The 10,219-nt window shown below is 40.9% G+C and overlaps 1 long non-coding RNA gene across 1 annotated transcript; it reads right to left on the reverse strand.

Annotated features, from left to right (window-relative positions):
• Positions 1–931: 931 nt before the first annotated feature.
• On the reverse strand, positions 932–9,318 carry LOC112540839 (uncharacterized). The gene is made up of 3 exons (XR_003084896.1): positions 9,242–9,318; positions 2,469–2,596; positions 932–973 (listed from the first exon to the last, which is right to left on the reverse strand). It is a non-coding gene; the product is annotated as an uncharacterized LOC112540839 (long non-coding RNA).
• Positions 9,319–10,219: the final 901 nt, after the last annotated feature.

The raw sequence follows: 10,219 nt of genomic DNA on the forward strand, positions 1-10,219 counted from the left end.
ACTCCCTTTTTTACTTTCACCTTTCTGCCCTTTACAAGGAACAGTAGATAGGCTCATCCAAAGTAGAAAATGAGCCTCACATGAAGTAGCTCCAAAGGAATGAATACTTTTAATGTATCCAAAATAAAATAAGCCCAATCTAATTTAGATACCATCCCCCAAAATCTGCATGTGATTCCTTCTTTCTTACATCCTAGAAAATATGTACCCCATAATCCTGAAGTAGGCTTTTTTTTTTTCTTTCCTCACAGCTACACTGCTCTTCTTGAAAATTCAAAAGCCCAAAAGTCTAGAATAAACTCTTCCCTGGCTATTTAATCTCAAGAGGGAGTGTTTACTCAGAAATTTTGCCATCTGGCCCTTCTGGGCTTCAATGCTAGAGATTCAAAGGACTAGATTAATAAATGAGTTGTGTATGCAGTTTGACCTAACAGGCCTTTGGAGCTTTCCTTGTCAGATATGCCTGTTGCATCATCATTGTTATTGAAATAAGTGTGGTTTCTGTTCAGGTTCATCAGGTGAGTGTTTGCATTATGTAATTTTTGTCCTAAGGAACAACTCAAGCAGAACTAGAGGCATATATAACTTGTGTGTTAATGTGTAGCTATAGACACTTCTGAATTTCGAAGAAGAAAGAAGAAGAGAGAACTATGACTTTTCACTTGGAATTAAGCTAGATGGGAAGTAGGTTAGGAACTACAAGGATCGATGCTACTATCTTGGAAATCTGATATGCAAGCTGTATTCTTACTATCTTCCACATTTGTCTATTTGCTTCAGTCATGTTCTGCTTTTATATTTGCAAACAAAGTACATGACAAAGGTAATATAGATTTTTAATTCTTCCTTAGAGCATTGTAACTGGATAGCTCCCCCATTAGAGAAGTGGTAAGAGCTTATAGAAGCTTCTTCCAATCTTGTATTCTTCCTCAGTTGCTGTCCAATGTAGTTGGAGAACATCATCTAGGACAATCTGTTGACAGTGTTTTCTTTGTTACTTTCACCACATTTAAATATAAAGCTAGTGCCAGATCAAACTTTAAATCACTTTCTTCTGACAAGAGATAAGTCATAATTTGCCTAGGAGTTTTCCTTGCTCAACTCCTCTCCTAGAAGCTAACAAGAGGAGAACATTCATGAGACAGTCCAGCATGAAGTAGCATGAAGTCTAGCATGAAGTTACCCACATCTTAATACACTAGCAGAAATCTCTCCAAGACTGAGTTTCGTGATGGAAGCAGTATGAAATTTATTGAATTTCTCACTATTAAGTAGGGAAGTAGAAGGTGTCACAGACACTGGGGAATGCTTCAGTTTTCCTTTATGAGGGCAAATATGTACTTCATGTCTGTTGCTGAACCTTTGTGTCCCACAGAACTCCAAGCTACCTGCTTGCCTGCCTGCCTGTGGGTCTCGGGGCAAAAGTAATGTTGAAACAACTGACCTTTATTTTATTCCTGTCCACTATCTTGAATAACAGCTCATACTATGTGTCAATTGTCCTGGCGCTGGCTATCTTCAGGTGAAATTAGCTAGCTTTCATTCCAGAAAGCCATGCATATCAGAGAGAAATTCCTGATTCAACTCTTGGACACTTTGCAATACAGAAGTTAAGATGCTTTTCTTCGGGACTGCTGGTGAATACTAGGCATCTGACATTTTATGTATTCCTGTCATCAGATAAATTCCAGTGTCCTTTGAGGTCCTTCTAATAAACCTGCCATTTTGATTAACATTTGGTGAGTTGTGATTCCAGGGAATTCTAAATAACCTGCCTAATCTCACTCTTCAATAGCTCCTTAATCCTCTATTGCAAAGCAGCAGGCTAACCCTCTACAGTTAGTTAGACAAAGGCTGGAACCTGGCAGGCCTGTACCTTGGTAACCAGTAAGGCATTATGTTCAAAGAGGCTTCAGTATCCAACCACGCTGGTAACTTGCTATGTGGCAGCACAACTATACATTGATTTTATTTTGCTGGTGACACTGGAGGAATGGGGCACACTCCTACCTTCCTAAAATGACCATCCTGTTCCCACCTCTCTGGGGTAACTCCAATTTTACTTTAAATGGGGTTTATCTTTAAATGAGAGCAGGCCAGCAAAGGATGGTGCAGTCAGGATTGCCAGGCTAAAGAAAGTGGCAAGAAGATCACAGAGACACAAAGAAGGGAGCTTTCAGACAGGAATAGTCCATGAGGGGCTAGTTCAATCTGCCATTTGTTATTGTTTATTATATTGATCGCTTGCCATATCCTCTATCCTTGTTGAACGTTGGTCACATCTTTCAGTTGAATTACAGGAGATGACAAGGAAAATAAATAGAGAAGGAAATCCAGAGAAAATAATAAATCATTGGCTGAATTGGCCAGGAACTGCAAAAGGCAAAACAAGTCTGATGTTTCCATATTACTCTAAAATGACTGTCCTAATCCTTGGCACCAGGCCTTTGGTTTCCAGCAAAACTTACCAAGAGTCACTGTTTGGGTCTAAGAAATAGTTTGATCGATATCTCTGGAGGGATACATTTGCTGTCCTTAGTCCTACAACCAAAGAAGCATTCTTTCTCGTGTTTCTGATTTCATAGTAATGGCCAACCTGTTGATAAACATAAAATGCCAGATCAGAATGACCAATAAAGGAGTGGTGTGCCACTGCTTTTCTTCAGAATGATTTTTACTTGCCAGTCTAGCCTACAGCCATAGGGTCCCTGATGAAGTCTAATCCAGGTACTAACCCATCCTAATGCTGTTTAACGTTTCCTAGATTAGCCAAGGCCGAGACACATGCCTGATGATTCAGTGATTTGTCTTCTGGAAACAGGACATGAGAGGAACAAAGGTCTCAGGTCTGAAAAGTGTTGCCTTTAATATCAACAAAACGTATTTGCTCATTCACAGTTTAGCCAAAGTGCAGGCGTAAACAAGGGAAAAGCTTGCCTCATATTGGTCACAGCCATTAACTGTATGCAGTAGTGTAAATGTGTGGTAATGAAGGCATGAGTTACTGTTGCAAGGTCCTCACATCCCAGGTAGGACCATCAGTGGAACATTAGACAAAGCTGAGCAAAGACCCCCTGGCCATTGCTTCTATCTGCTCATCTAGTAGTAGCCAGGAATCCAGGAATTTCCCCAAACCATGGACTTGATCCTTCAGTGGTAGTGTCTCCCCCTTAAGAGACAGTACTGAACCTGTCTGAGAGCCTAATTATACAAACAGCAGAAAAAATCTATTTTTCTTGCGTTCAACTTCAGTCTGTTTTGTCCCATCCTGACAGCCTCCAGGCACTGGAACAAGACCTCTGTGGCACTGTCCACTTGGTGACAAACAACCAGAAATCATCAGCATATTGATGATATCACATCTCATGACAATGAATGACTTCTCCCAGTGGTTTTGTGTACTTGTTAAATAATAGAGAAGAGAGGGCCAAATTATGTGGTACCTTACACATGAATGGCCATCAGGCCATCCTTTCTTCCCCTATAGCCACCAAGTGAAACTTCCACCCACTAAGGAAGTAGTGGAATCAGTTCCCAATTCCTAACACTTGTAAGGAGTCAAGATGCTGCTGAAAGGTTCAAAAGGGCACACTACTCCCAATCCTAGGGTAACCAATGTTATTTCTGTCCCATTCTCAGGACTGAATCCTGACTGCAAGAGGGATCCAAAATAATTTCCTTCTTCTGGGGTGTTTTGTAGCTTCCATCCCATTATTTTCTCAACAACCTTCCCAAGAAAGCAAAAACTGAAGATTGGGCAATAGGTCAGATTCAAGAAGGCCTCTTTGGGACACACTACAGCCTCCATCAAAGCTCAGTTAGCACCCTCTCTCAGTGAGGCATTCGTAATCTTCCAGAGCCAACCAATCATGTTCCTATCTGTCCCCCATAGAAGCCAAATAGGGGACACATCTATCCTATGGTTAGCAGAAGACATGCTAGATAGCACCTTACCTATTTCACCAGAGTTTGCAGACCAAAAGGATTCACACCTATCATTGCAACATGTCTCACCAGTCATCACTGTAGACCTTGCCCACAAAGACCTTGATCAAGGTAAAACTGAGCAACCTTGCCACAAAAGGCTTTGCAAAATGGTCACAGGAGCAAGGCTGGAGATCTTCCTACTTACTCTTCTGTAAAAAAGAGTTGATAACACTAAACAAGTCAGCTGGCTGGCAGTCCATCCTCCCTTAATGCCATGGTATAGGCCCAAACCTGGGTTTGTACTTGTACTAGTTCTCATGACCCAACTTAATAACCAGACATTTGCATTCTAGTATTTCAGAAATGCGAGCCAGCTTGGTGTAGTGGTTAAGGCATTAGGCTAGAAACCAGCAGACTGTGAGTTCTAGTTTTGCCTTGGGCACAAAGCCGGCTGGGTGACCTTGGTCCAGTCACTTTCTCTCAGTCCTAGGAAGAAGGCAATGGCAAGCCACTTCTGAAAAACCTTGCCAAGAAAACTGCAGGGACTGATCCAGGCTGTTGCCAGGAGTCAACAATGACTTGAAGGCACAAAAAACAAAATCTAATTTCCTCATGAGATGGATGGTATCTAAATTCAAAATACAAACAAATAAATAAATACATAAACAAACAAAAAAAACAAACTCAGAAGTAGAAGCCTTGGTCAGATACAAGATATAGATCAATCACCCCACCTCCCCCAGGCCTTGGCATCACAAATGCTGAAGCCCAGATCTCTGAGAGGGCTATAATACTGCCCTCAGCCACCATTGGAAATACATGCCAGATCCACCTATTCTTCTACTACAAAGTAATGGATGAGCATGGTCTCGTTACTGAAAGACTTGACACTAGATTTCAGGCTCTGTAAGGCAATCAGCATTCCACATCTGAGTTACAAATGCCTGGACAACCATTAGATGGCAGCAGTGTTAGGATTTCTGCTGTCATCTATTGGTTGTCTGGATTATTCATCCCAAATCTAGTAATCCTTTTCTTTAAAAAACAAACTGGCAATCCAATCAAGTCAGATTACTACTCTGCTTGTTTTTTCCCATTTTTACAGGCACAAAACTGTCCAACCAATGGTCAAATTATAAGGCTCAAGTCTATCACAATTTTATTCTTGTCTATAACCGCAAAATACCTATCAAATCTGATCCTGAGGTTTTTCTTATTTTACAGCACCCCTCAACCCATTCCAGACATGTGTTTGCCCAACTTCTTACCTTGAAGTTCTGTCCATAGATACCAGCTTGGGTTTCTGTGCTTTTGCTACCAGGCCAAAGCAGTATGAGGTTTTCATAATGCTTTAATTATTAACAGCCTTGTCTGCCTCCTTAATTTCCTGTCCTAAAATTCATTTAAGTTAATTCCAAACCCTGAAGTCTGGTATCCTTTTCAGCTACAGATTTGTAGTAGCTTTATACAGTTTGGGGCATTAAACCCAAGAGGAGGGTTCCTACATGGAGCCTGTGAGCAGCAAGGTGCCCAATGATGCCTTCCTTGGAACCTGCCAATATTGCTTTCTTAATAATATTTTAATTTTTTTTCATTATATTTAAATTAAGGAAAAGGAATCAAAAAGCTATCACACTGCAAGGCAAAGCAGTGATGAAATGTTAGGATATTTCCAAAAATATTTCCTGATCTCCACCTAGATCCCAGATACATACTGAGAAATTGAGCATGATAGCTGGCTAAGCTGTTATTATGTTTCCAAGTGACTCTCCTCTTCCAGGGTAAAGCAAGCTGAAATGGGAGAGATTATTGGGAGAAGAGTGTTGCAAAATCAGTGACTTGTGATTGGTCACAGTCTCCATGGCAGCCATTTTGTCAGCATGTCCACAATAAGTACACAAAATTCTTAATACTCCCACTGGGCCAAAACAGTTGGGGTCTTATTCTGTGAGGTAGAGAAGGCCCAGTGCCTGATTTGTATTTACCAGGCCTGGCTTCAAACTGTAATGGGAAGAAGAAATAACCTTGAGGAACAGGAGGAAGAGCTGCAACCAAGACAATGGTCAGATAAAAGAAATCTGAGTTTGCAGTAGAAATGTAATTTGAGAAAACATCTTGGGTAAGACCCTCCTGTCAGGTTCAGCCCAAGAATCACACAAGACAGTCTGGAAATCATCTCAGCTTCTTTATTAGCTAGCACCTAATAGACAGAATCTCGCCAGACTATAACTCCCCAACGAGAGCAACTATAACCGCTAAGCCCTTAGAGAGGGGCCAGTCTCTTCCTCTTTACTTTCACACAGCCCAGCTGGGGGCTGAGGAGATGCTTGGAATGTCACTCCCCCTCCCTATAACCTTGAAGCTCCATTTCAGAATCCTCCCCGCTCATGCCTTCCATCACATTCCTTAGGTCTCATGAAGATAAAGGAGGTAGGGGGTAAGCACATTCAGACTTGCAAAATTCTGTTACTGTAACCTTATAATAAAAGTAGTATCTGCATGCATTACTTTGGTTTCCTAGTCTGCTCTACCTTGAGGAGCCGACACATAGTAGTTTTCATTGCAGGAAAAGTTGCATTCTAGAAAACTCATGAAGTTCAAAACTGAACCCGGAAGATTTTTAGCAAATGTTAGTACAATTACTCTGCTCACCAAAGGTGGTATTGTTTCAAGGGGGAAACCCATGGAAAATAGTCCAGGAGAAAGTACAAGTGAACTTTACTCTCCAGCTTTCCAATTTGAGTCCAGATCACGTGTCTCTTTCTATATGGAGCCAAAGATTAGGGGATTTTACTTTTATTTCAGGAGCTCCTGTATTACAAAGGGATGGGCATTGGCTCCGTGATGCATTTTGTACTCTCCAGTTGGTTGACCAAAGGATGGTCCCAGATTGCTTTCAGTGTTTCAGATCAGCAGGTGTAAAGGTGAATCCAGGGTTGTCTTCAAAGTGCTTTATAGGGATTGGGAAATGGAAAGGGGATTGGTCTAAAAGGGTCCTGTATTTTTATTTATGATATTTCCAAAGCTCTAGTTACCTCCTAGATGTTTAGCATCATGGAACCCTGTCCTGAAGTCTTGGCTAGAATACACTTACCTGCTTGATAGCCAAGCAGGATTCTGTCTTTGGATTTAGAGTATCCACATCACAGTGTTCCAAATCTAAAATTTAACTGGCAAGCATATAATTCAGAACCAACAACATGGATAGCAGAACAGAGCTAGATGCCATAGAATATGTTATTCTTCCTTTGAATGCCATGAGGCCTAAAGAATCTTACGCACAAAAATGGCATTTGGCAGCACCTTTGGAAGAACCTTTGCTTTTAGAAGATGGGATTATTTAGCTGCCGATGTGATCAGCAGCAGCTGAAGTCTGATAGATCTTCAGGGCCCTGCATCCTTCTTTCATCCTCTTCACTAGCAAGCTCATTGACTGGGCTCAGATATTACACAGAACCCTAAAACTTTCTTTCATTTTGGCTAGATTATTATGTAAGTGCTCCCCCAGTAGTCTGTAAACTATGGCTTAGCAAAATGTATGAACTCAGCCAATTGTAGCTGAATCAACTAACCATGGTTAACAAATGAATAGTTTTGCATCCAGGTGAGCTCAGCCACCAGGTGTTTGGTGAAATAGAAATAAAGGGCTGGTTAGCCCTAAACTCCCAATTCTCTCTTGTAACCTGGAGAGACCAACATTTTCTGTATGGTTCTTTTATAACCCCTATTTATTTATTCATTAAATAAATTAAAACAATGCTGCTCAGGAACATGTAATTTCAGACTCCTGGGTGATCACATTGATTGTCAGAAAACTCAAGGAGGACCTAGGTGTGGAAGGGTACAACACCCTGCGCCACTGTAGAGACACTTATAGTTCCTCTCCCCCTTCTTGGAAAATCAAAACCAAATTAGGCAGATAGAGAAGGCAGAGGCCTTTTGTAAAATGAGAGGTTCCGACTGACTGATGCCAAGTAAAACAATATTGTAAAGTACATGCCCGGAAAGGTAAAGTGGATTAGGTCATATCTTATCCAAAAGTTGATAAACTGGTCACTTGCATCCTCAATGAATTCCTTGTAAATCTTTAAAATCGGTATTTCCTTGTTTCTAAAATGTATTCCCAAATACTGTATGATTATCCTTTTACAGTCACTTTATTTAGATGGCTTAATATTGATTAAAACCGCAGTCTCATATCCACTTTCCCAGGAGTAAGCCCAACTGAACCTTGTGGGACTTACTTTTTGATAATCACAGAGAGCAAATCTTGTTGGTTTTTAATTCAGCATTTCTGCCCATTGGCCATGCCATCTTGGTCTAAGACAGTGTTTCTCAACCTCAGCAACTTTAAGATGGGTGGACTGGGGAATTCTGGGAGTTGAAATCTGCTCATCTTACATTGCTAAAGTTAAGAAACACTGGTCTAAGGGAAATCAAGACCAAAAATCACAGGAAGGCCACAGATTCCTCACCGCTGGTATAACAGGAGTAGAAGATTGTATAGTTCAGTGTAACTTTCAGATGAGGATGAATATGATTTGCAATTCCTTCCTAGGAAGAGAATCAGAATCTGTTCTAAACCAGCCAAACTGCATTGCACTGGCCTTTTTTCTACTGATGTGTTTTTGATCAGTCATATGAATGTGAGTGAAATAAAACAAATCCTTTCAAGTCCTTTCTATCACCCTTCAGGTCCTTCCCATTTTCCTTTCTCCACAGAGGTGTATCTACAAAATAAAGGGAATACTTACTGTGTATGAGTGTCCCATAACTCTTGCCTTGCACAGCAACAACACTGCCCCCCACCCCGCCACAAGAGCACTGCAAGATCAACCCTTGTGAGTGTAGAGGCAGGAAAGCAAAAATCAAGAAAGCACTCTCCAAACCTTCTTCTGACCAGAGTTCCCACTGTCTGGCTTCATGGTTTGCCCAATGCCCCACATGAAGTGGTCCAGTGCTTGTCATCCACATCTCTTTGTCACTCCTCCTTCACATTGCCCTTTGGTACTGGTCTTGCTAGGCCAGCAGAACACAAGAGAGAAGGGCAGAAAGAAAGAGAGCACAGTGACTCTTGTCCAGTTGGCCATTCTCACTTAAAATATTCTTTACTACTCCATTACTTTAGTTTTGTTCTTTTTTGTTGCTATTTTCTTCGATTCCTTATTATTAGCAAATCCATACAAGATTCCTTCAAGTTGGTTAGCTAGCCCCATAGCTTCTCACACAAGGACATATGTCATGATATGTTGGATTATTACAGGCCATCATACAAAGCATAAGAACCCTGAATCCCAATGTCTGGTTCACCTACCTCACCCCTGGCTGCAGGCTGATTGGCAGATCTCCTGCCTAAGGATGCCTGAGAAATGTCTATGGCTCCTGTCTTCCTCTCCTGTAACACAGCCTAGTTCTTATGCAAGGAGAACAAACCAGTGACAATTGGTGACAAATGGACTGTGTACCATGGACTCTGTTTCCATTGCCATGGAGATATCAGCCAAGCATGATTGGGCAACCAGAAAAGTTAAGTAAGAAAGGGGTACAACAGACACAGGTGCTAAGAAATCAATATGGTACGGTTTGCTAATTAGATGTGACTTGGTAATTGACAGCAGGCATGTTGAAAGATTTTTCCCCTTACAAAGCCTGTCTGAAGAAGGCAGGCATTAGAATTACCAGAAATATAAATCTGTAATTTTTAGCACTCTCAGGTACTAAAATCAGCACTATTAATTTCAGCAGATCTGTGGATAAATCTGATGTAAACATATGGTTGTAAGTTTAACTCAGATTTAGCCTGCCATTTATCCCTGTTTGAATGCTAATACTTTTCATATTTTGGGAGATGTTCCCTGATGACTAGAAACAAATATTGACTACAATATGGAAGCATTTAGCTGCTGTTCAAACAACTGGCATGATAGGTAGATGCTCATGTAGGATGCGAATATGTGTTTCTTAAGTAGATAAGATAAAGAAGAATGCTTTATGTATATAAAGAATATGTGGATTATTTAGATAATTATGTGTATTTACTCTTCCTCAAAATATAAAGTAGCCTTACTCATCTTCCTGCTCATTCCACAGAACGTAACCTGATCTTTTGCCCTTGAAGGCACTTCTAGAATCAGTGCATCTCACATATGTTGCTCACGGGTTCAACCCTGTACTTTGTACTGTAGTCTCCAATCCAATGGAGGAGACAGGTAATCCATGTCAAGTTGCAAACCCAGTTGCACAGGAGCCCTGTTTTCTAGCTATCTTCTATCATGCACTGCAGTCTTCAAAG

The sequence above is a fragment of the Python bivittatus genome, unplaced genomic scaffold, assembly GCF_059951505.1.
Source record: "Python bivittatus isolate LINGU-HERP-01145 unplaced genomic scaffold, Pbiv_v1 ctg000220_np1212, whole genome shotgun sequence".
NCBI lineage: Eukaryota > Metazoa > Chordata > Lepidosauria > Squamata > Pythonidae > Python > Python bivittatus.